At 42.7% G+C, this 14,300-nt stretch overlaps 1 long non-coding RNA gene across 1 annotated transcript in view; it reads left to right on the top strand.

The window, feature by feature from the left end:
• LOC308640894 overlaps window positions 1-14,300 on the top strand; it is a 132,380-nt gene that overhangs the window by 70,185 nt on the left and 47,895 nt on the right. Inside the window, exon 2 of the long non-coding RNA XR_014020377.1 lies at window positions 1,579-1,675. This is a non-coding gene — a long non-coding RNA (uncharacterized lncRNA). The remainder of the gene's footprint in view (window positions 1-1,578; window positions 1,676-14,300) is intronic.

The following is a 14,300-nucleotide window of genomic DNA, read 5'->3' as shown; positions in this document are numbered from 1 at the left end:
AGAAGTTGAGGCAAGTTTCCAGAGGGGAGAGGGGTCCCTGCTGGCAAATGACCCAGAGAAGTCACTGCAGGTTAAGAAGCGGTGTCTGGAATTTGCAGTGACAACATCGTTATTATTCTGAAGAGAACATTCTAGGGGTGAAAGCCACACCACAGGGACTTGTGATGAGCGTGGGAGTAGAGGAAGTGGCGGTCTAGACAACTCTTTCAGGAAAACTAAGAAGGAGGAAAAGAACTTGGGGTGAGATAGGGGACAAGGTCATGGGAAGGGCTGTATTTAGGATAAAGAATATTAGATCTCGGTTAGTACAGAATTGCTCTGCCTTTGTAACCCCATGGTCTGTTTGACAGACATAAACATCTCCTCCCCTTCAGGACTGACATTCTGGCACCCACCACCACCCAGCACCTAACCCCCGCCCCGTTCAAGAATCAAACCTACCAAGGTTATGTCTGAAATTATTTCCTGTGGTCGTATTTTTAAAACAGTAGGAATTTTATAATCTTGGAATAAATCTGGTAAGAAATGAAGGAGGCTTTGCACAGCCTCTGTGTTGGTGAGTGCAAGGTTAAGTGATAGGAGGGAGGTAACATGTACGGCTCCCAGCCCCTTTCACAGATGAAGAAAAGGACAGGCAGGGAAGACTAAGGAAACCAGCCCAAGACTACTCCAGAGAAAGCACATTCTAAACACACATGAAGGGTTCACAAAAATTAACTACATCCTAGGTCATAAAATATGTCAAGTTCAAGGAATCAGATTCCTACATAACCACATTCTCTCACTACAGTGTAGTTAAGTCAGAAATCAATAACAGGAAAACACAGTATTTATTAATTTATTTTTGAGAAAACCCCCTATTGAAAGGTGGTTGCAAAAACACTAACACTAGTAACCAATTCATGGGTCAAAAAGAAATGATACTAGAAATTATCAAATACTTATAAATGAATGATAAAAGAAATATAAAAAGTTATGGACTATAGCCAAGGTAGCACTTAGAGGGGAATGTTTGGCCTTAAATTCTTATATTAGAAAAATTAAAAGGCTGAAAATTACTAAATGGACTAAGTATCCAATTCTAGAACAACAGTGAAGATAAATAAAGCCAGTCTGAAGTTGTGCAGTTATAAGTAGGAGAGCAGGATTTGGGCATAGGTAAGACTGGCTCCAAGCCTCACCCACTTCCCACACCATGTACAAGCTTCTCTGCTATTTTTCACGATATGCCCAGTTCCTGGAAACTCCATTTCTCCCTAGGAGTTGAGTAGATGAGCCTTCAGGTACCTCCTGCCTCAAAGGTTGATGGTAGATCTCACACCTGTTCATCTATCCTTTCCCTCATTACCTCTGAAGTGAGCATTTGCTTTGTGCCAGGCACTGTATTGGTTCCTACTTGCTTTGCCTCTTCCTTCTGAGTTCAAAATCCAGCCATCCACCTAAGGGAAGCTCAGCTGCAGCTCCCCTGCCCGCCCCCACCCAGCCCCACCCCCCAAGCTGCCTGAATCTTCTCTGCGGCTTGTCAGATCAGCATCCTCATCAAAAAATGACTGATTTCTCTCTTGTCTCTTCCAACAGGTAGACTGAAATTACCATGTGTCCAAATTAAAATTGCATACTTCAAGGATTATTTGAAGGACTATTCTTAGACCCTTTTAAGAAGATTTAAAGAAAAGTGAGTTGATTTTTTTTTTACACTTCAGAGAGTATTCATGATTTAACTTAATGTTATGGGTGCTTTTTTTCCCCTCTACCTCTTAAATATGCACTAATAGGTAGACTTTGTCTCCATTTATTTTATAATAAAGGGTTTTTAAAATAAGAACAATGAGCAAAGAATACAGAATTATTGCTCTAATTATTTTAATTCATTTCAAAGGCTCATGGAATCTTAGAGATAAAAGGGTCTTAGAGGTGTGGACCATTCCCTCCTGGATGCTGGAGAGCTTGACCAACATCCCTGTGGGCCCTGGGTTGTGCTTGGAAAGCTCCCAGGACTGATAGTGAAGTTGATGTCTCCCCACATTTAGGCCTTTTAGAGAGCTCTTCATTATCTGGATTAAAAATCTTCTCCTCCTCACATCTTGCCAAGCCTATTTGTTCTCTTTCAGATCGTTCTAAAAATGGTGGTGCATCCAGAGCATGTCCATCCTTGAGATCTTTTCTTGTTCTTGTTGTTCTAGTAATTCTTCCTAGCTGCACTTCAAGAACAGCTCTTGCTCTGCTCACCTTCTCTCCAATCCAGTCAATGTTTCCTAAAAACAGAGGTGCCATCCTGGAACACAGCCCAAGCATAGCCACTGTCACTTGCCAGGTAGACTCATGAGAATCTGAGGCAGGTAAACCCAAGAAGCAGGCCTGGGTTCCAGCCCGAGCTCCACAGTCTCTGTGCCCTCAGGAAAGTCACTTTGTTATTCTGAACTCAAACCAGGAAGGTAGGATGAGATGATCCCTAAGGTGCCTTGCACCTCCAGAGGATGGTTTTGTTGACACAGAAAGAAGTTGCTGCTTCTCAGTGTCCCAGGCACTGGAGTGAGCCAGGATTTGGAGATCAGTGGGACCTGGGTCCAATCCCAGCTCTATCACTTGCTGACTATGTAGCTATCACTGTCAGTTCTCACTGCTGGGCATTTATTTCTTCACTTATGAAATAAGGATGTTAATACATGGTGCCAAGGATCCGTATGGAGATGCACTAGAGTAAGTATATTATATAGCACATAGTACACGGTAGGTAGGAAATGCTCAGTAAATGGCAGTCCCTCCTGTTATTACAGTGATAGAACTCTTTACCTTTATCCAGAAGAGAGGACAAGAGGTGATAGAGGCTCTAATGAGAGGAGAAAAGATAAGATGTGGCATGCTTATTAGGGAGAGGGGAGAAATGTCCACATCCCATAAACTCTCATCCAAATGTAAGCCCAACTCCAGAAAGTTCATGAGGTTAAAGCTCTACTTCTCAGAATCTGACAAGGAGGAATTGGTTGCTATGGAAATATATAGTTAAGGGGAAACTTTCTGAGTGGGTATGCAGAGCTGCATTTCTGCCACAAGTTAGCAGTGCCACAGCTCCAGACCTGGACAGCAAGGACTGTTGTCCCTGGAATGAGGCTCCTGGACCACCAGCCTGGGAGACCTTGTCAATCATCGCATATTGATATCTGTTCAGAAGACTGGTTGAGAGCATCAGATAAGCAATTGATTGTGGATATAAATGCCCCACAATTTAATGGGTTTTGTGTTATTTGTGCATATGTACTATTTCGATACTTTGGAAATCAGAGGAGAGGTCCAAATGCAGAAATTAAGTGTGTAATGAACCAGCAGACTCCAACCTACAAAATTCTGAGTAAAATGTCAGTGTGTGTGTATGGGGGGGGGGCTTGTCCTGGCACCCAACTGTGTGTGTGCACATGTGTGTCTAAGCATGTGTATGTGCATACATGTGTGTCTGTATGTGAAAACCTATGTTCGTTTGAATATGATCACTCTTTACACAGTGCCTAGTTGCCTGTAAGCAGTATTACACAGGAATGAAAACATGGGCCATCAAACCAGTTAATCTGGCTCTATGATAAACTGGGTGCACTTAGCTTAGTTGTGTGACCTTGGTTACCCTATTTGACAAGAGTGGTATAGTTCCTGCCTTCTTGAAGTTTACAGCCTGTGAAAAGGGCTACTTTAAAGTAATAGGAGGATGCTATATTGATTCTACCCTTCACACTAAGAAAGTACCCAGGACATGGGAGAGCCTTCTTCTTGCCAGAGTTTAGAAAATGTCATCTTAATCTATTGGATAAATCTTTTTACCAAGATCCCCTGAAAGTATTGTACTTCCTCAAGATCCTGCCCCTGAGGACCCGGGTACCTGGGTAGATGGAGAATCCATGTGGGCAAATACAACTCTGGCCTTTCTGAAAGGGCTCATTCCAGAGGGACCCTACACCTCAGATATCCTTCTAAGTCCCCTCTTTCAATTGGTGCTGTGAGGCTAGCAAATTTTAAATCCAAGAGAATTGGAAACAGCTGTCATTTAAGGTACAGAACAGGATTTTTTTTTTAATTAAATATAGCTAACATGGGCTTTGTTCTCCAGATGGCTACTGACTGTGGATACAGAAGTATCCAGCTAAAAGTTACTTTGATGCCACTGGCTAGAAATGATACCCCATTCAGGGGTGTCCAGACTGAGGAAAAACTGCTCAATTGTCTATTGCAGTGTTTTTCAAACTATGGGTTAGGATCCATTTGCAGGTCATGAAATTAATTTGGTAGTTCAAGATGATCATTAAATAAAGTGAAACAGAGTAACCCATAGAGTGAGCAAAGATATTTGCATTGTATTCAATAGAGATTTCTTAACCAAAATCTATATAGGAAAAAAAAAGAAGAAACTCTTATTTAAAAGACAGACATCCTAATAGAAAAAATAGCAAAAGACTCAGATACTTTACAAAAGAGGATATCCAAATAGCCAAAAGCATACAAAATCATTATTCTACATGGAATCACAAATTAAAACTACAGTGAAATTCCTCTATGCACCCATTCAAAAGGCTGCAAGGAATAAGATTGCCTTTACCTAGTGTTGGCAAAGACATTGAACCACTGGAACCCTCACACACTGCTGGGTGAGATGGTATAATGACTTTGGAAAACTGTTTGGCCATATCAACTACAGCTGAACATATGCACACAAGCCATTCCACTCCGTGATATAAACCTGTGAGATATGCACACATATGTGCATCAGAGCACTTGGCCATGAGCAGCTGAATGGATTTAAAAGTGCAGCATATTCACATGGTGGGATATTACACACAGCCATACTGATGACCCTCAGAAACATAAACTCGAATGAAAATCCAGGCACAAAGATACTTTATAACTACATTTGATAAAGAACGAAAACAGGCCAAACAAAGTATGTTGTGAGAAGTCCTAGTAGAAGCTACCCTTAAGGGAGGGTTTGGGGTGGCAGAAGGAGCATGAAGGGGCTTCCTAGGATTGTTCTGTATTTTGATCTGGGTCTGTTTACATGGGTGTTTTCAATTTGTGAAAATATATCAAGCTGTTCAATTATAAAAGGTACCCTCTATATGTGTTATACTTCAATAAAAGTTTATAAATCAATATAATGGAGGAGAACATAGAGCCAGTCGTAAGTTCAGCCTTGTAAAGTGAAACCTGGGTTACCTATCTCCTAACTGTGAATGTTTATGCCAACATGTCCAGTGCACTTCTCACCATGTCATGGGGAGAAAACAAGAGCCACTGAGGGATCCAACCCTCTGCTTTTGAGGAGAAGAATCTGAGACCCAGAGAAGAGGGATTAGGAGCAGAGCTGAGAGAAGCACAGAACTAGGGAGAAGCTTCTAGGTGTCCTGCTGCTACTGAACCCGCTGCAGGACTTACCACCTGTGGGGAAGAGCAGAATGGTGCATTCAGATGGGGAGGCTCTGGCTGGCACCCTGATCTTTGAGAGGCAGCCCTATACAAGGGGAGCAATTGTTTTCCCACCCACAGACAGCAGAATCAGAAACCCAGCTACCTCTACAGTGGTCTGGTTCCAGCTCCCCACAACCCCTCCCTCCTCCTTCCTGCTTCTTCCGTCTTGATCTGCTTCCCTCAGAGCTCTGGAAACACCATTGTACCAATCACTTTTCCATTTGTGTGGAAGGCCTGTTGTGCCAACACTATGTGATGGTTTCAGAAGTTGGAAAACTGTGAAGAAAACATGTTGGGAGACTAAGATCCAACGAAGTGATGTTTCCGTGCTGCCTTTGTGCTTTGCTTTGTTACAGAATTGTGAGTCCATTCAGCAGGCTCTTCCGGGGGGGATAAGGGCCTCCAGGGTCCCAGGGCACAAAAACAAGGCAAGATGCAGCCCTGTCTCTGTCAGGTGGAGCTTCCCAGAAGAGGGAATTGTGGTGCAGATTTTATTCATCTTTTTTACTGATACACATAAATATAAAAGTTGTACATGTTAGCGGGGTACCATGTAATGTTTGAATTTGTTTTGGGGTTTTTTTTTTGTTTGTGTGTGTGTGTGTGTTTTTGTTGTTGTTGTTGTTGATGGACACAATACCTTTATTTTATTTGTTTTATGTGGTGCTAAGGATTGAACCCAGTGCCTCACATATGCTAGGCAAGTGCTCTGTTGCTGAGCTAGAAATGTTCGATAGTTGTAACTTTGTGGATTAGTCTCTGTGTCCTCTATTCTATACCATTGGTCCACCAGCCTGTTTTGGTACCAGTACCATGCTGTTTTTGTCACTATTGCTCTGTAATATAGTTTGAAATCTGGTATCGCTATACCGCCTGATTCACACTTCCTGCTTAGAATTGCTTTTGCTATTCTGGGTCTTTTATTTTTCCATATGAATTTCATGATTGCTTTATCTATTTCTACAAGAAATGCCATTGGGATTTTGATTGGCATTGCATTAAACCTATAGAGAACTTTTGGTAATATCGCCATTTTGATAATGTTAGTTCTGCCTATCCATGAACAGGGTATATTTTTCCATCTTCTAAGATCTTCTTCTACTTCTCTCTTTAGGGTTCTGTAGTTTTCATTGTATAAATCTTTCACCTCTTTTGTTAGGTTGATTCCCAAGTATTTTATTTATTTATTTTTTTTGAGGATATTGTGAATGGAGTGTTTTTCCTCATTTCCGTTTCAGAAGTTTTGTCGCTGATATACAGAAATGCCTTTGATTTATGAGTGTTGATTTTATATCCTGCCACTTTGCTGAATTCATTTATTAGTTCTAGTAGTTTCTTTGTAGACCCTTTTGGGTCTTTTAGGTATAGAATCATGTCATCCGCAAATAGTGATAATTTAAGTTCTTCTTTTCCTATTTTTATGCCTTTAATTTCTTTTGTCTGTCTAATTGCTCTGGCTAGTATTTCAAGGACTAAATTAAATAGAAGTGGTGAGAGAGGGCATCCCTGTCTTGTTCCAGATTTTAGAGGGAATGCCTTCAACTTTTGTCCATTCAGAATGATGCTAGCCTGAGGCTTAGCATAGATAGCTTTTACAATGTCAAGGTAAGTTCCTGTTATCCCTAGTTTTTCTAATGTTTTGAACATAAAGGGATGCTGTACTTTGTCAAATGCTGCAATGGAGGAAGGATAGCATCTTCAACAAATGATGTTCAGAAAACTGGAAATCCATATGCAACAAAATGAAACTGAATCCCTTTCTCTCGCCATGCACAAAAGTTAACTCAAAATGGATCAAGGAGCTCGATATCAAATCAGAGACTCTGCGTCTGATAGAAGAAAAAGTTGGCTCAGATCTACATATTGTGGGGTCGGGCTCCAAATTCCTTAATAGGACACCCATAGCACAAGAGTTAATAACAAGAATCAACAAATGGGACTTACTTAAACTAAAAAGTTTTTTCTCAGCAAGAGAAACAATAAGAGAGGTAAATAGGGAGCCTACATCCTGGGAACAAATTTTTACTCCTCATACTTCAGATAGAGCCCTAATATCCAGAGTATACAAAGAACTCAAAAAATTAGACAATAAGATAACAAATAACCCAATCAACAAATGGGCCAAGGACCTGAACAGACACTTCTCAGAGGAGGATATACAATCAATCAACAAGTACATGAAAAAACGCTCACCATCTCTAGCAATCAGAGAAATGCAAATCAAAACCACCCTAAGATACCATCTCACTCCAGTAAGATTGGCAGCCACTATGAAGTCAAACAACAACAAGTGCTGGCGAGGATGTGGAGAGAAGGGTACACTTGTACATTGCTGGTGGGACTGCAAATTGGTGCGGCCAATTTGGAAAGCAGTATGGAGATTCCTGGGAAAGCTGGGAATGGAACCACCATTTGACCCTGCTATTGCCCTTCTCGGACTATTCCCTGAAGACCTTAAAAGAGCATGCTACAGGGATACTGCCACATCGATGTTCATAGCAGCACAATTCATAATAGCTAGACTGTGGAACCAACCCAGATGCCCTTCAATAGATGAATGGATAAAAAAAAATGTGGCATTTATACACCATGGAATATTACGCAGCACTAAAAAATGACAAAATCATGGAATTTGCAGGGAAATTGATTGCACTAGAGCAGATTATGCTTAGTGAAGCTAGCCAATCCCTAAAAAACAAATGCCAAATGTATTCTTTGATATAATGAGAGCAACTATGAACAGAGTAGGGAGGAAGAGCAGGAAGAAAAGATTAACTTTAAACAGAGACATGAGATGGGAGGGAAAGGGAGAGAAAAGGGAAATTGCATGGAAATGAAGGGAGACCCTCATTGCTATACAAAATTACATATAAGAGGTTGTGAGGGGAATGGGAAAATAAACAAGGAGAGAAATGAATTACAGTAGATGGGGTAGAGAGAGAAGATGTGAGGGAAGGGGAGGGGGGATAGTAGGGGATAGGAAAGGTAGCAGAATACAACAATTACTAATAGGGCATTATGTAAAATTGTGAATGTGTAACCGAAGTGATTCTGCAGTCTGCATTTGGGGTAAAATTGGGAGTTCATAACCCACTTCAATCTAATGTATGAAATATGATATGTCAAGAGCTATGTAATGTTGTGAACAACCAATAAAAAAAATAAAAATAAATAGAACACAAAGGGAAAAAAAAGAAATGTTCGATATGTGTATAATCACATTATGCTTAAATCAGGTGAAACATATTTGTCTCCTCAAACAAATGGTCAGTTCTTCATGTGTTGTGCAGATTTTAAGTGGCTTAGCACCTGGAAACATTGTTAGTAGGAAAGTAGATGACATTAGTGGCTTGCCACTGTCCTGTTTATGACCCACCACAAATACATGGGAGCTCCTAACTCAGGTCACATCCCCACCCACACAGGTGCACAGGTAAGGCTGCTAAGGACCAGCCACCAATTCACCTTCTGGAAACTGCCTGAAGTTCCAGGAGTTATAGTGGAGAGAGTATGTGCAGAAAATTGGGGGAGGGTGCAACAGAGATGGGCAGAGCAGATGAAGGGCTTCTGTCCCCAATAAGGAGTGGTCCAGGGGAGGGGGAAAGCTTGTCTGAGACTCAGACGCAGGAAATGCCTGTCGCCTTGGAGACAGAATAAGAGATGCAGGCAGACACTGCTATGAATGTTGGTGCAGTCCTAGAATTTTGTTTTACGGCACTCGCTTATGCCATCTTTGGAGAAAACCTTCAGAGGCCCATTCTGATGTAGGCCAGCCTGAACTCAGGAGCTGGATAGAGGAGGAAGAGAGTCCCTAGCCTCACGGACCTGCCAGTGGGCCAATAGTCAAAGCCCAACACAAACTGGACATAGTAGTTATTATTCTAGGACAAGATGTCCCCAACTGTGTTCTGTGATACATCAAGACTACAAAATTATTTATTTTTTTAAGTGGGAAGATTTCCTTATTGAGTGATCTCAGAGACACTGCACACTGAATCCCTTTTGGTAGATCTCAAGGCCATTCGTAGCACACTAAAGGCTCCCAGCAGGCCTGCAGCGAGAAGTCTAATGTTTCCCAAAATCATTTGCCCCAGAACCCCCTTTTGCCTGTCATTCAGATCCCTCTGTTCTTCCGCTGGGAAATTCTGTCCTGGAGAAAGGCCTAAAGGCTGGTTTGGAGCTCTAAGCAAGGAGAGGGGACAGGCTTCCCCAGCGAGGGAAACTGTGCTCCCACTGTCCAAGGCCCAGTCGGAGCCTAGGCACCAGGTCTGGTCACTGTACATTCCCAGGTGAAGGTTGATTAATGGAGGAATGGCTGCCGTGTGTGCCTGGTGAGAAGAGGTCTCAGCAGGGGCAGGAGACAGAGGGTATATGTACCCATGACACTTCAGGGGACGTCTAGCGGTTTCACAGAGCATCTTCTCTCTCTCTTGATTCCCTTCCCCCATCTTAACAGTTTAGGAAAAGGCAACAAGAGGCAGCAAGAGCAGCGTGGTTGAAGGGTATGAGCCAGACAGTGTGGGTGTGGATCCCAGCTCTGTTATTTCCCAGCTGGTTTCTCGGAAAAGTCGCCTTAACCTTTTAATACAGGGCACCCAGGATGGAATGTGTCCCTATGTCTAGGAAAGGACCTGGCTGAAGCGGGGCTCTGTGGAAGCATAGCCTGTCTTATCTTGGCTCCCTCCAGTGGCTGCCTCCAGGGCCTTTGTCTGGGTCCTGAGCAGGTAGTCTGCCCATTGGCTTCCCCTCAGCATGGGGAAGAACCGGATGAAGCTTCTTCATTTTGGTAGCCAGGGCTGTGGGAGGAAGGCTCTGGTTTTATTCCTGGTTCTTTGTGCTCAACCACACAGGCTGGGTAAGCACCTCCAAGGGACTCCAGCACATCTATTATTAACTTACTGCAAGCAGATGCTGCACTTTCCAGAAACACTTCTGCCTACAGATGCTTTTGTAGGCTGCGTGGAGTTCTCCTGACCTTAATGTTGTCCCTAGCACATGGTGGGAATCAGTCCCTCCTGCCTTGGTCTCCCTAGGGGGATGGTGGACAGTTGTGTAAGTAGGGACACAGGGCACAGGAGGGATCTTGTTAGAACTGATAATGGAGCTAGTGGAAGCTTGTTCTTTAAACCCCTACTTTCAGCCTGCCACCTGGTTTACAGGCAGAAGCCTGGGTATCATCTTTGATAGCACCCTTCATTGTCATCACCCTATACCCTCTCAGTCAGCAAGACCTAGTGATGCCTTCTCCAAAATGTCATGAGGCCAATCCCTTCTCAGTACTATGTGACAATGCAAGCAGCTGTCTTCTTTTACCTTATCTTCTAAGCCCCAAACTCCTGACCACTAAGCTAAATCAGAACCACTGCATTGTGTTCCCATGGGAGACAAAAATGCCTTTAAAAATTACCTGTCAGTCTTCCAGTTAGCTGTTCAGACTATGACTTCTCAACTGGACTGTAAGCCCAAGAGGGTAGCAACCATGTCCATCTTAGCAACCATGCTAACAAATGTCAGCCTCCTCCCCGAGACATGAACAAGAGCATGCTCTCTTCCTCCTTTCTTCCCTCCCTTCCTTCTTCCCTTTCTTCCTTTCTTATTTCTTTTCTATCTTTTTCTTAATTACAATGGAAAGGGGACTAGCAATCATTTGGTCAAATTGTGTTCCCTGGAAAAAACCCAAGGCTCACTGTGGGAAGAAAAGGGAAAGATAGGCAGACACAACTCCCCTCCACCCCCGTCAACCCAGCAGCCACCCTTTCACTCTCTTAGACCTTGGAATTTTATGTTATATTTTCTTTATGGAAAATAAAAAGTGGTTCTTCTATGATAAAGGGTTTGGATAACATTAATCTATTCTTATACCATCGTTTTTTCAGAGCAAAAATGTGCCAAGTGCTCTACATATGTTCACTCATAAACATGGAAGGTGTTATCCTCAGTTTATAGATCCAGAAACTTATCCCAGAGTAGTTGGGAAATTTATCCATGGTCACACAGTCAGTGTCCAATAGATGCAGAATTCCTATCCAGGATTGTTAGACTCCAGACTTTTCCTATGGACGCCTGCTGTCTCCCATAGACCTGTCTTCTAACAAACAGTGATTCCTGAGCCAACCTCTCAGTCTGGCGTGGCTGCAGTGGCCAAAGACAGATCACTAGGGCTTAATTGGACACCACTTGCTCAGAGGAACAGGCCTTCATTCCTGGGGTTTCCTGGCACTGTGGCTGTGAGATGCTAATTAGAGAGAAATGAAGTCTGTGTCAGCCAGGAAGAACAGGGCTGCTGCAAGGAATGCTCTTTTGTACGTAAAATGAAGCTCAGTGAGCTGGGAGCGCTGAGCCCCGACCCCTTCAGTACAGCCTGGGTCTTCCTTCCATGTGTCAAAAATTTCTCCAAATGAAATCCTAGACAAAGTAAGGGCAAGATAACTGGGCCCCAGTTACTTTGCCGCATTTATCTTACCTTGAGCTCCAGCATCCTCTTCCTTTCTTTTGTCCCTAAGCCCAGGTATTTTCACTTCCACTTAGGATGATGTCTGGCTTACTTAAACAAAAAATGAAACTAGAACAGAAGACGGGAAAGCTAAGTTCCTACCCCAGCTCCCTCAAGAACTCCCTGTATGACACTGGGCATGTCATATGGTCTCTCTACATTTCAGTCTCCCCGTCTTTTAGATGAGGGTGTTTTGGACAATATGATCATGCCTGTGATGACATAGTTGAAAGCACTAACTCTGGAGCCATCGTTCCTGAGTTTATAGTTCAGCTCTTCCATTACTCATGTGTGACCTTGAGCAAGCTGCATAAGCTCTCAATGCCTCTGTTTTCTCATCTGCAAAATGGCATAATAACCATGGCTCTCTTCTAGATTTGTTTGGAGACTAGCAAGCAATGCACTTAGAGTAATGCCCAACATATAGAAGGTCATGTAGTCAGTAACTGTAGTGGTGATTGCAGTTATTATCTGCCATCTCCATTCATGAATCCATACATTGTGGGTCTGCACTACTGTTTGCCTAGAGCATGTCCCAAATCTCCTAGTGGTTAGCACTTATTCTTTTTACTTTCATTGTTGAGAAAATATGCAATGACAGAGAGCTGCGATGAATTCAGTAATGTTTTACATCTATGTGTACTCATATAATAGTCCCTATGTTGTGCAAGATATTGATTCATATATAGTCAACACTTGATGAGACAACAGAGAGTTTCCCAAATCCTGCCAGCAATGATGTGTTCCCCAGTTAGAAATCTCTGAGCTACATTATTGTTTCTTCCAGCATAGTTCTTGCCTATGATAGGCATTAAATTAATGTCTGAATAAACAAACAAGCAATGGATGAATGGACGGATGAATGGATGGATGGATGGATAAGTATGTTTAACATTTGTTTCTTGATCAGATTTAAGCACAATAATAAGTGTGTGCACATGTCAATGTGTGAGAGAGCATTTGCAGAGAAGGTCCCAGCTATTTCTGTTGCAGGGAAGGAGATGGTCCTAGTTACATATTTTGCATATTCCCCCATCTGTTAGTTTAAAAGGTCATTTTTCACTGCAGTCCTTTCAGCTGTCCATCCTTGACAATAGATAAGCACTCCCTTGCCTCTCCCATGCCTTCCTCCTCCAACAATGAGGGCTTTGTGCTGGGAAGATTGCCTGTGATGCCTCTTTCCCAAGGCCCCAAAGCCTTGTCTGGCTTTTATCAAGGGTATTGATGGGGGAGGGGACCCAGACAGTTGGACTCAGGGAGCTGGGCCTGTGGCCTGGTGCCAGCTGAGCATGTCAGGTCGAGGTAGATAATCAAAGTCGGTTCTGGGATACAGGCAGCCTGTTTACTTGAGCTGGTTATCCATCCATTTGGACTCACTGCCTTGGAAGTTCTGTGCCTTCATCCAGGCCCAGTAGGGGATGCAAATCTGGAGAAGATGGTTGGGAGAAGTCAGAAGGGTGTGCAGACAGCATGGAAGTGTGAAGAAACTCACCCTATAGGACAAGGGGCTGCTGTGGCTATTGCCTCTTAGGGCTTCAACTCACTAATGAGGTTGAAATACTAACAGCCTGCCTGTACACACACTTACTCAGGAACGCGTTGACTTGGGCTGCTTAATGAGTGTTAGTTAAGAATCTAAGAAAGGTCTGGGCAGGCGCCTGGCTGATGCCTTGTTGATTAGAATACTGAATGTGTCGCCCTGTGAAAGCCAGCAGTTGTTGGAGAGCATGTGCAGTGTGGAGGCTTCCTGAGTAACCCTTACGTTCCCACTGCTTCCAGATGTTTGCATGTCACAAGCTGATCTGGTATGGACTGGTAATGACAGCGATTTGGATAACAACTAGGAGGAAAATGAAAAATTATCACAATCATAAATAATGATTACCAAACCTAGACACCCACCAGAAAACCCACCAACCAGGGTTCTATTTGTTCCTTTGCTTGTTGGTTCTAGTTGCTTTAAAAATACAGACTCCTAACATTTCCTAATGATTCTATTTCTCTAGATCTAGAAGTCCAAAAATCTATATAGTTAAGAAGTATGCTGTGTGATTCTGCTGCCTGACTGAACCCTGGCTTTGGGAATTGTAACTCAATTGGACACGTTGACCCAGAGTGTATCCAACTGCCACTTCCTTAACTGTGTGACCTCATGCACACCACTTAGCCTCAGAACCTCCATTTTATCTTCTCTAAAAATGGATTAGGTAAAATGGTATAGGTGTATGGCAATTCCACAAAAAGAAAAAGAAAAAACAGAATTACTGTATGATCCAACAATTCTACTTCTGAGTCTATACCCAAAAGAAATAAAAGTGAGTTCTTGAAGAGATATCTGCATATTGATGTTCAGAGTACC

This window comes from Spermophilus citellus (assembly GCF_964194105.1).
Source record: "Spermophilus citellus genome assembly, chromosome: 2".
NCBI lineage: Eukaryota > Metazoa > Chordata > Mammalia > Rodentia > Sciuridae > Spermophilus > Spermophilus citellus.
This window is presented reverse-complemented; position numbering and strand designations above follow the sequence as displayed.